Source organism: Misgurnus anguillicaudatus, chromosome 3 (genome assembly GCF_027580225.2).
Source record: "Misgurnus anguillicaudatus chromosome 3, ASM2758022v2, whole genome shotgun sequence".
Lineage (NCBI taxonomy): Eukaryota > Metazoa > Chordata > Actinopteri > Cypriniformes > Cobitidae > Misgurnus > Misgurnus anguillicaudatus.
Window position 1 is genome coordinate 25,328,610 of NC_073339.2, and position 12,356 is coordinate 25,340,965.

Sequence of the window (12,356 nt, forward strand, 5' to 3'; positions counted from 1 at the left end):
GACTTAAAGGAAAACCACAATTTTTTTATATTTCACTATGTTCTTACCTCAACTTAGACAAATTAATACATAACTATCTTTTTTCAATATAGTTTGCAGCATTTTGACCTCAGTGCGCAGTAACATCTTCACAGGAGTAATGATGTTACTTCACAGGAGTAATGATGTTACTGCGCCAGAGGTTGAAGTGCTGCAAACTAAGTGCTCTTCCGCCATACAATATAGTTCTCATTTTTTATTCACTTAAAAATCACGTTTTATTTTGTGCCACCATACTTACTTGTGTAACTATGTAACAGTCTTTAAAATAGGGAAAACATGGAAGTGTTTGGTGGCTTCTAAATTTATCCCTGTTTGGATCCTAAGGAAAAAAAATGGGACTAGGCTAAATGCTAACACATTCATGACATGCTGTGCAAAGATTAAGTGCACATACAGTATTGAAAAAAGATAGGCATGTATTAATTCATTAGGTAAGAACATAGTAAAATATTGAAAAACTGTCTAAACCTAAAAGGCTTTTATGCTTGACGTGCTTTCCATTGTATAATTCTGTGAAATGACAGAGGGCGACTCGTGAGTAATTGTTCTCAAAACCATCAAAAAGCAGCAATGAGAGGAATCAGTTTGCCGAATAATTTGTCTCGTGAGACGTTTGTAAATGCATGGATTTCTTAACATATAAACTGATTAGGTTGTGGGTCATTTTGACTACACATGAAAAAGTTTTTATGATGTTTTTATAAAACATCACTTTACTTGAAGGGGTGTTCATAAGGCTGACATGACACATTTATAATCATAACATGACACGTGTCATGAATATGAAGGAGATTTTATGGATGTTTATGACAACTGTCATTAAGTGTCATTTGTTCAATTATGTCATTTTTATTGCAAAGATGACATTGTTTGAGATGTCTTTGTTATGACAACTTGACATTAAAGCAACACACTGTAGTTTTTTTACCTTTAAATAATGTCTCTAAAATTATTTCAGTGATAGAACAACTTTTAACTGGACAAACTGTACTGTTGCTGCAACCTGAGCAGCCTCCTAGCTGCTACAAGCACACTCTGAAAGTGGCGGTGGAGGGTAGGATACACAGCCCCGCCCCTCTCCCTGCCTGCAGAAGAGTGTCTGATACCAGGCACTGTTGCGCTTTTCAACCACATGGGGGAGCTGTAAGCCATTTTTACATGGAAACTACATAGTGTTGCTTTAACCCATACATCATAACTTGCCATGACAACTTGACATTAACCAAGACAACATAACTGACCACTTTTTACCAGTGATACAAATATAATTTGTCATTAAAATGTCATTAAGTGTTATACTCTGTTAAATAGTTTTTATAACAGCATCATGAATATTCTTCAGTTCATAATGTTTATTTGACCGAGTATTAATAATATTTGACATAGTATTAACACTTAATGCCATTTAAATCATGGTTTAATGTAATGTTAACCCACAAAGCTAGGTAGTTTCTTAAGTTTGATAATTATTGTTTATAATTTATAACAAGTTGTGTTGTATTGGTTTATGTGTCGGGTTGTCATGGCAGGGATATCTCAGACAATGTCATCTTTGCATTAAAAATTACATAATTGAGTAAATGACACTTAATGGCAGTTGTCATAAATGTGCATAAAGTCTTCTTCATGTTCATGACACATGTCATGTTATGATTATGAATGTATCATGTCGGCCTTATGCACACCCCTTCAAGTAAAGTGTTACCAAGTTTTTTTTCTAGTTTTCTATTTTTTACAGGGCAGGGGAAAGAAAGAGGTACGTAAAATAAAATGAAAGTTTCTAAGTAGTTTTGAATGCTTTTTGGCATTTAGAAATAGACCCAGATAGATTTCAACCTAATAGGGATACTTGCACAGAATCACCAATTTCACATGTATTTTGTGTATTTTCAAAATACAAAATACTGTATTTGTATTTAAATACATTTTTCCTCACAGTATTTTGTATTTGTATTTAAATACATTTTTCGACACAGTATTTTGTATTTGTATTTGAAATACATTTCCATGTATTTATGCCCATCTCTGACCAATGCAAGTACATAAACACAATAAGGCACAATAAGCAGTGTTTTAACATTGAGTTTGTGATGTGGCTAACAATGCCCATTAGCAACTTTAAATACACAAATTATGAATACACTAGCCAAATATAACATCAGTTCAATTATTACATCTGATAATATCATACGATTCTTGCACCTATATTGAGATGTTTGTGCATATTTAAGGAGCATCAACGTGCTAAATAACATGCTTGATAATCTAGACACAGGTTGAACATTTTAACAATATAGGATGCATACAGATAATAATGTAGTTAGCATACTAACACTACACAGATATATGCCAAGTCCATTTCCTTAAACGCAGTCCTTTGTGCAGTTTCTATCTGGGAAAGCAAGAGGTAGGAAAAGAAGGTTAAGTTCAGCTGTTTTAGGTGTGTGAAGCATTATTAATTACACAAAAATGTGATTTAATGTAACAGTAATGGGGATATTCCATCAATGCAGCTAAGGAAAGCTGTGCTCACTTGAAAAAGCCTTGCTTAAATTAACATTGTCAGTGAAATTGCTTGAGCCTAAAGTTAAAATCAGTGTAATATAGCAATTACAAGTCCATGTTGACTTTAACCGAGCCAGAATAGGTATGCATTGTGCTCGTGCACAGTGCACATAAGGTGCCCTGAAGAGTTAAGTACATTTTACGTTTTTAGGCAAACAGACACAGCTGTTCCTCAAACAAATAAACTAATTGTTCCCCACTTTCTTTCGTCCAAAACTTGAACCAGCCAATAGTTGACTTAGTTGAATAGTGACTTGACCAGTTGACTCTGTTACAAGCTGACTGTGTGTTGAAACCTTCTAAAACCAGCAGCTGGCAAATTGACAAGCTGTGTTGCAGCAACCCCATTAGCTGGCTTGAGTAGAGCTGAGATGAGCCAGTTCATGTTGCTGCAACTTCCCCCTGTTAACTTTTAAAACAGCTTTGTCTTGTTGTGAATCTTTGATCTGAACTGGGCTTAAGCCACAGTAATGGAACAGAACTCCCACTTAAATTTGTGAGACTTATCAAAAATCTTTTCCTTTATCCACTTTGATGGAACAGCATCTGGTCAATTTTTGAGAACAAACATACAAACAAATAAATAAATAAATAAATAAAATACCTAAATTATGTTTTCCTCTTCATCCTCACTGGTATCTGGACTGCTGAGGTCACTTTGATCTTCTTCTTCAACATGTTGAAGGACAGAGGCCTCAAGACCTAATGCAGTCTTGTATTGTTGAAGGACGACTTGTAACCCTTCTGACACCACTGACGATCTTCTTCTTAAGAGACAGCAAAGTCCTTCATTTCCCTACTTCAAACTAACTTGATATTAATTTTGCTTTTTGAGGCCAAAGAACTTCAATAGAGTAAAAAAATGTCACCCATTTAAATCTACGTACAAGAATGGCTGTCGTTTTCTGTGCATTGTTACAATGGTACCCGACTAGATGATTCTATATAAACCAAGGCAACATGATGGCCCACTGAGGTAATTTAATGCAGAAAGACCAAAAGCAGAAAAAAGCATTTTGTGTTTCAGCCAATGTCTGATAGGTACTTTTGGTTAACCGTTTTCTTCTTCAATATAGTTGTGCTTAAGTACACAGCAAAATTGGAAAGTAAAAATTTCAGTGTTAAACATTTCTGACTTGAATTGAACACCTAAAGAGTAAATTTAACATATTCAGAGTAAATTGTTGTTCAGAGTTGGAGTTAATTGACAGAGTTAATAATGCCAGTTTCCTTACTATGCGTTCACACCGCCACCGACGAGAGCGTTAATGTGGCCGGAAGTCAGAGAAAACATTCGGTGGCAACCAATCAGAAGGTGGAAGAGGATTCCAGAGAATGTATTCGAGTGTCTGCTACTCTTTTTCTATAGCGTCGTTTGCAGGGCAGCCAGAGCGTTTTTTTAAGTAGTCTCCATCAGCGTTGTGAACATACAGTTAGAGATGCAATTACAGTCCACGCACACATTTCAGTCTTCCGTTTGGGCTGGTCGCCTGTCATTTAGTGAAACTAAATTATTTAAACTCATTTTTAATGCTCAGATTTTAACTGTAATGAACTTTTATAAACTTTTTGTGTTCGTTGTCCTTGAACCCTAGTTAAACGAACACTGCTGGGTTATATATATAGGCTAACAATGCCCATTAGCAACTTTAAATACACAAATTATGAATACACTAGCCAAATATAACATCAGTTCAATTATTACATCTGATAATATCATACGATTGTTGCACCTATATTGAGATGTTTGTGCATATTTAAGGAGCATCAACATGCTAAATAACATGCTTGATAATCTAGACACAGGTTGAACATTTTAACAATATAGGATGCATACAGATAATAATGTAGTTAGCATACTAACACTACACAGATATATGCCAAGTCCATTTCCTTAAACGCAGTCCTTTGTGCAGTTTCTATCTGGGAAAGCAAGAGGTAGGAAAAGAAGGTTAAGTTCAGCTGTTTTAGGTGTGTGAAGCATTATTAATTACACAAAAATGTGATTTAATGTAACAGTAATGGGGATATTCCATCAATGCAGCTAAGGAAAGCTGTGCTCACTTGAAAAAGCCTTGCTTAAATTAACATTGTCAGTGAAATTGCTTGAGCCTACAGTTAAAATCAGTGTAATATAGCAATTACAAGTCCATGTTGACTTTAACCGAGCCAGAATAGGTATGCATTGTGCTCGTGCACAGTGCACATAAGGTGCCCTGAAGAGTTAAGTACATTTTACGTTTTTAGGCAAACAGACACAGCTGTTCCTCAAACAAATAAACTAATTGTTCCCCACTTTCTTTCGTCCAAAACTTGAACCAGCCAATAGTTGACTTAGTTGAATAGTGACTTGACCAGTTGACTCTGTTACAAGTGTTGTGGTTTTCCTTTTCCTCAAATAAAACAATCTTCAGTCTTAGGTTCTGATTTCAAGAGATAGACTTTTATTTTCCGGACAAAATAAGAAGCCGAGCCTGCCTGATGAATCTCCCCAGAACCCGAGTGAAGTTCTGGGGACATTCTCCAAATCAGTCTGAAGCTCTCAGCCAGGCTTGGTAAATATATATGGTCTTTGTCCCTCCCCTCCATATGCTTTAACAATATGATATATATGGTCTTTGTCCCTCCCCTCCATATGCTTTAACAATATGTTTCTGTTCAGGCAAGACCCACATGACATTCCTCAGACCAGTGTCTTGTTCCCATGACCTATTTGCCCTTTGGCTGAAACCCTTTGTGCCTGTTCAGATGGCTCTTTAAACTACCATGAAACCTGATCACACACAGCTGTTCTTAAATCCACACAGAGATGACCCACACAACATAACACATGACCTGCATAACTTCATAGTAAACAAATTGTGTGTGATTATAATGGTAAACTCATATTCATCATATTAATGTAGATTGGGATTAAAATAAAACTTCTTCATAATCCCCGCTCTGAGGCTTAATTTAGCCTCACTTTTCCTGTTTATTTTAATCCGGAGTGCTGTTTCATAATTCAGTGTCTTCTTATTACTATCTTGTGGCTAAAGAAAGCCACTATACATTACCAATTACCCAATTATGCCACAGCACTTCGAACTATGGACATTAAGACAAACATCTTTCCATTCTCATTTTGACTTGAATGTAAAAGTAAAAGTACTTAAGCCTTAAACAGTTTGTGCGCAATTGGTTCTACGCTTACAGTTATCGTTTTAGCTATGTAGAGTATATGATAAAGCATCGTAAATGTAAAGTCAACGTTAATGAATCCAAGTAAAAAATAATAAAAACAAAAGTAAAGTATGCATAATAAACACAAAAGAAATATTAAAGATTCAATATTCAAAACGAGTAAGTATAACTAATTGATGCTGAATTGAAGCATAAAAACTCAAAAATTAATTATAATAAACAAGTATAAATGTAAGTTAATTCAAATAAACAAAGTAAAGAGCAATAACCAATAATAAAACTAGGTAAAGATGGCATAATAAACACAAATAAATGTAGATTAATTCAAATAACATTAGAAAATGTGAGCCACTAATATACTAAGTAAAGATTGCAACACAAATGAAAGTAAAGTATTCCAAATATAACCAGTAAATGTAAATAACCAATAATAAACTAAGTATAGATTGCATAATACACACATAAATGTAATTAATTCAAATAAAACTAGTAAATGGAAATAACCAATAATACAACTAAGTAACTCATGCATAATAATTCTTGATAACAATTTAAATGACTTTTTCCCATCTTCATCAGAGGTGCTTGAATTCTCGTTTACTAGTTGTAAATTCATTACCGTCTTGTAACGTAAGTCCTGATAATATTCTTGTTAATTTCAAGTAAATTTTCCATCATCCTAATATTTTAACTTCCATTTGGTTCTCTAAGCAGACACCTACGCCTCATTTACCCACTAACCTTTAATTAAAATTGATTCAGTATATGTTATCATGTATTTCTAATGGCTGCATCTAGTTGTTATCCTAAGATAAATTAATGCCTTATTTGTAAACTTAATAATCTACTTTTTGATTGTAGTACTGTACATAATTTATTTATTCTGTATTCTTATTCTGACAAAACTTTATTAAATTCCTTATTTAGCTTAATCCCATGCCTGAATCTAATTTGGTATCCATTTGGTTGATCAACAGAATCTACATATAATTGATGATTAATTGTTGTGTTCATCCTTTTATAAGGATTCTAAATACCCTTCTTTTGTAGTGATTTCTTGTCTCCATCCTATTTAAGTACTTTTTCTCTCCCTCCTAATGAGGTCAAGCATTTTCTTTTTCTATAAATTCAAAATAATTCTCCAATCGATATGATTGGATCTTCAAATATCTTCAAGGTATATGTTGCTCTGATTTGATTATATTATTCTTCTAATAGCATTTCTCTTCTCACTTTTACACCTTAAGTTATACTTTTTGATGTCTTCATAATAGATCTCGAGGTTTCTTAGTTGATTCATGCAAAATTCTTGTTATAAAACATTTCCTATCTAATTTCCTTAAGTCTATAATTCCATAAGGCTTATATTTTCTTGATTGTAATCTTACTGTACCATTTAGACTTTTTACTGTACCATTCTGAACTATCTATCCCTCCTTTTTTATTTTTAGTGTTTTGTTATTTGCGTCCATTGACACAAATTTCCAAATTGTGGCCTACCAGATGTATTTTTTAAACTCCGAATTTCCCAAAAGACCTAAGTATTATCAAGATAAGTTGACCTTAAACTTTTTCTCGTAATCCATAAGAATTCTTGTTGAATTTATCACCCCAAAGTATGTGGACTTGAAAATGTTATTGCATTATTGAAATCTGGTTTTGCAAATATATTTCCTTAACTGTAAATATTACCCATTTGTATCATTGTTATCTTTGGGATGTTTCCCATAAAATGTCCACCTTATGTTCTCTGTTCAATGTCTTTATGTTTTCAGTCTTTCTTTCAGAGTCTGTTCCTTTGAAATTATTGCAGATATTTCACTGGGCCTCGTTTAAGGCAAAAGTCCATCGCCAGGAAGTTTAATTGACTGTAGCATTGCAAATCTTCTGTAGTAATCAGTTTTGTTTTTTTAATTGACTGTAGCAATGCAAATCTTCTGTAGTTATCGGTTTCGTTCTTTTCAATTCAATTTCTTTTGACAATTTCTCTTTTTCACTTCTTCCTCTCGGTGCTCAAAACTTTGCTCTCCATCCGTCGGTATACTTGAATTGCTTTTACTTTAATTTGGTTTTGATGTTTCTTCTTTCATATCATTGGCATTCTTTCTCCTTCTCTCCTTCCTACGAGCTCTGCTACATTGGCTGCTCCTCCCACTTGGACGTTCTGGGGCTGGTCTCATCCTTCAGTTGGGCCACCTGTGGCCGTGTTTGGCCTCCTCCGACCTCTCGAACCTCAGATAAGCTAGATCATCTCGCACTCATCAAGTCATGTTGTCTCATGTCCTCCTCAACTCCTTTCATCTTTTTCTGTACACAAATAACTCAATACATAGACAATTAGTTTGTTCATATAACACTTAATTCCAGATGTTTTTTACAATACGCATAGGTCTATCGGTGAATATTTCATGCAGTGTTAAAGGTGTACGGTTGTTAGTTTAATTAATACAAGGTAAAACATCAATTCTGTTATGATTAGTATTTTCACACATTTTGTTAAGTATGGCTTTGATGATTATTCCTTTTCTATAGCTTTTTATCTACCATCCTTTGTGATTATAGATGATATTCAAATTTTTCTTCTCTCTTATCCGTCACATCAATTTTTCCCTTCTTTCTTAACTCGAAATCTTCATTCTCCTCATGAATTAAATGACTTATTTTCATTCCACTTATTTCCCCCCTGTACATCTATGATAATAATATTTATGACTGAGATTTTTCACTTCTATACAATCTAAAAAGATCTCCTGACACTCTGAGGTCCTTTTTAGCTTCCACATCTGTTTGCCCATGCTGGCAAATCAACTGTTCTCCTCAATGACAACCAATCATTTTATCAACTTTTTAGCATTAATCAACCAAATTAACTTTCCGCCTGTTGGAATAGTAGTTCATCCATTCTAAACCTGTATAATATTTTCCCTTATAATTAAATACGTAAATGCAAGTATCTACTTCTTATGCAAATCCTAATTCACAGTAAAAATGTTTATCAAATGGAGAAACACTTGTAAGCAAAGTATGTAATTTTTTGGATCATCAATCTTTTCTTGTCATTAATTGGTCTTAAATCGTGACTAGATACAATTTAGATTTATTTCCTTAAATTGTATGTTTGTTACAATAATTAGTTATTTCTTTTTTCTATTCTCACAGCTTTTTCTTGTTTACCTATTATAGTATCCTATGGTGTTTTTTCAATTTATTTCTTTTATCTATTTTATTTTCCTTTCTGCCATAGCTGTTCGATGCCATTTATATTTGCTTTTTAGCTTAGTACCATCATTGGAGTTCTAACTTCCTCTGTAGATACCAAATTCAAACCCCCCAATTTTCATTATGCATTTCTTCCTGTCAGATTAATAGGAGTCTGATTTGATTTCAGAAAAGGTAGTCACACCTAACAACATAAGTTCTTGATCAGCCTTTAAATTTGTCTAGCTGATTTTCACTTAAAGATTGTATGTGTCCCTACAGTTATAAAGTCCTTTGCTAAACATTGAACGGCTGTTTCACTCTTTCCCCTCTTTCACTCAAAGGCTCGGATGAAAATGAAAAAGTATAGTCCAGTTTTTCTTTTGTCTCCAAGAACAATATTGTCTTTGTGGGTCTCTTTCTGGACTCCACTCAGTCTTTTTTCTGAACATGTTTCAGAACATTGTGCAGTGCCCCCTTCACTGCTTCATATAATCCCCTTCATGTAGGATGTGTCCACTGTTTAGTTTGAGTTCTCCTCTCTTTGCAGCTCCAACACTTTGATGTCACACAGTTTTTGCCATTGTCTTTTCATCGCCAGCTTTTGTTCACTTTCTTGAATGTCAAAGGATCAGAATGATCAGCCCACAAGGTTTTAGCTTGACCCATGCAAAATATTGCCTTTTGATTTAAAATAAAATTTATTTTGTGACCACCTTCCATCATCAGATGAAGACTCCTCTTCATTTTGTAATAATTTATCTTTGTATAATTTATCTGTGTCATTCACCTTTTAATAATTTTCCTGTCCTTTTTATTTTTCTCTTTATTTCCACCTTTAATAACTTGGTCTCTACTTTTTTCTCTAATTTGTTGTTTTTTCTTTTCAAAGCTTTACTTCTGTCTTCCTGCTAGATTTTAATCTCACAATTCCCTCGAGCTATGGCTTTCCCCCTCCCTTTCTCTCTCTCTCTCTCTCTCTCTCTCTCTCTCTCTCTCTCTCTCTCTCTCTCTCTCTCTCTCTCTCTCTCTCTCTCTCTCTCTCTCTCTATATCTCACTTTGAGAATATCTTTGTCTTTTAATTATCTCATCTTATCTATAATTAGTTTATATTTTTATTTAATTGCATTTCTCCTCACACAATGCCACATCAAATGTTTCCTCATTTGAACTCCAATTATTTTATTTTCTAATTCTCCACACAACAATTGTTTAATCCTTATTTTTCCATTAATGTGACTGCCATAATCTTTCCTTTGCAATATAACACACCTTATATTTTATAGTTATTTCTCATTTAACCACTTCACAAACTTATTGTTTTTATTTATCCAATTTATATATTCTCCAAATAATTACTTAGATTTCCAATGTGTCTTTAAAATAAAATTTCCTTTATAATATTTTGTAGTGTTTCGTCAAATAGAATCAAATACCTTCACCAACATCTGTCCTTTTTTGGACTAGCAATCTTTTCCTATTGAGCACATTTTTTTTATTTTAATCAATCATTTAAACGAATTATTTAATTTCTAGAATTAGCTGTATATTTCACTGTAATAACTAAAAAGGTTTTTGACTACAATACCTCAGAACCACAATGTCTTCAACTCTAATCTTTAATACCCAGCATTTATAACTGCCTCTTATCCATAATCATATTCTTAGTCTTATTCACATACTTTCAAACTTTATCCCCTTTTTTATAGTTTTGAACAATCTTCACTCCTGTAACACAACACCTCTCTGTGGGCTCTTTAGAGCCACAGGAGAAAGACACACCCACTGCTCACGCAGCCCCCACTCTTTCCATCTCATACATTCACACACACAGACTCTTTCTAGCACAGACACATTGCATTCTCACACAAATAAAATAAAACAACTCTATCTAGACTACCTGTCCAAATTCATCTTTCCACTACACTTCAGTCGACATGGAAAAGATTCACTTACACAATTTACCAATCCGACATGACAAATAAAACAAAAACAATATCTTTCATCAGCCCGGGCCTTCCAACACAACAAAACAAATAACACAGAGACCGTACTTGACCTGCAGGACTTTAATAACTCTTCTCTCCGAACCCCAACGTGTCTGCCCCGACACGGTAACACTCAGGTTCGCGAAACTTCTTAGGCATTTTCTCAACTTAACATTAAATCTTTATCCAAGCCACTCAACGACAAAAATAAAACAATAAACCTCATTCACACAACAAACCATCATCTGTCCTAGCACACATTCCTTTTGAAAATGAAACCCTTTATTCTTATCATTAATCTAGTAATCTTTAATTTCCCCTTTTTATTCTTAAATTTGGAAGAGCATTTGTGATTTGACCAGCACTTGTGATTTGACCACCCTGAGCCATCTCAGGTGAACAATACAATCTTTTAACAAGCAAAACTGCTCATCTCTGTAGGTGGCCACCTGATTGCATTGTCCATTGAGAAAGCCAGCTGTGGTCTCAGGTTCTGTGCTCCTTTTGATGTCCCATCTGGTGTCAATTGATTTTACCAAACCTTACATTTCAAATGTATGTTTGATAACTTATAAACCAAATTGTTAACCCAACCATTTTTCAGTAATAACCCATTAGCATTTATTTCTTTATTTCTTTATTTTTTTAGGGCTCATTCTTCCACACTCTAACACAGTAGCCATCCCCCATACACACAAAGGACAGCACTTACACCCCCCTTAACAGCCCACAAAGAGACTGCCTAAGGGAAACTTTCTCCCTGCCTGCCAGATTCACGTTCACATTTCTCTCACTATCAAACAAACTCTGCAGCTGCATACATACATACTCAAACACAAATTATTAAATAAATACACAATCGTCATTGCACTTCCCCAACGTGACGACTTTTGCGTGTCCTTTTTTGTTTACATTAACCAATTAAACAATCATTACTGCACCTCCATCAACGTAATGATTTAAAATTTTAACTTCAAATTAAACCAAATTAAACCTCTACGTTATACACTTCCTCGACAAACGTAGCATATGCAACCTTGCATACAAACTCTTACGCGTTCCCTTAACTTAAATCTGTTTCAATTCACCATGATCATCAAAGCCAAAGTAATTAACACAGATTCATGCATGCATGCCTTAATTAGATTGTACCCTTGAAATCAAAACCCAGTTCACCTATATGGTTCTTAAATTTAGAAGAGCTTAAATTTCTCACCACCTGGAGCAAATTCTGCCAAACAACACAAAGCTAATTTAATAAGCAAAAAGTGCTTACCTTATGGCCATACGTTGTTTGTGTTGCTCGTCAGGTTCGCCCAGGTGGTGTGACTGTCCAGCTCTTTTCTATCCCGGGTTTCGGCACCAAATGTTGTGGTTTT

The 12,356-nt window shown here is 34.3% G+C and overlaps 1 long non-coding RNA gene across 1 annotated transcript in view; it reads right to left on the reverse strand.

The window, feature by feature from the left end:
- Window positions 1–4,267: 4,267 nt before the first annotated feature.
- Window positions 4,268–12,356, reverse strand: part of LOC141361906 (uncharacterized) — a 593,959-nt gene continuing 585,870 nt past the window's right edge. The window contains exon 2 of the long non-coding RNA XR_012367973.1: window positions 4,268–4,530. This is a non-coding gene — a long non-coding RNA (uncharacterized lncRNA). The remainder of the gene's footprint in view (window positions 4,531–12,356) is intronic.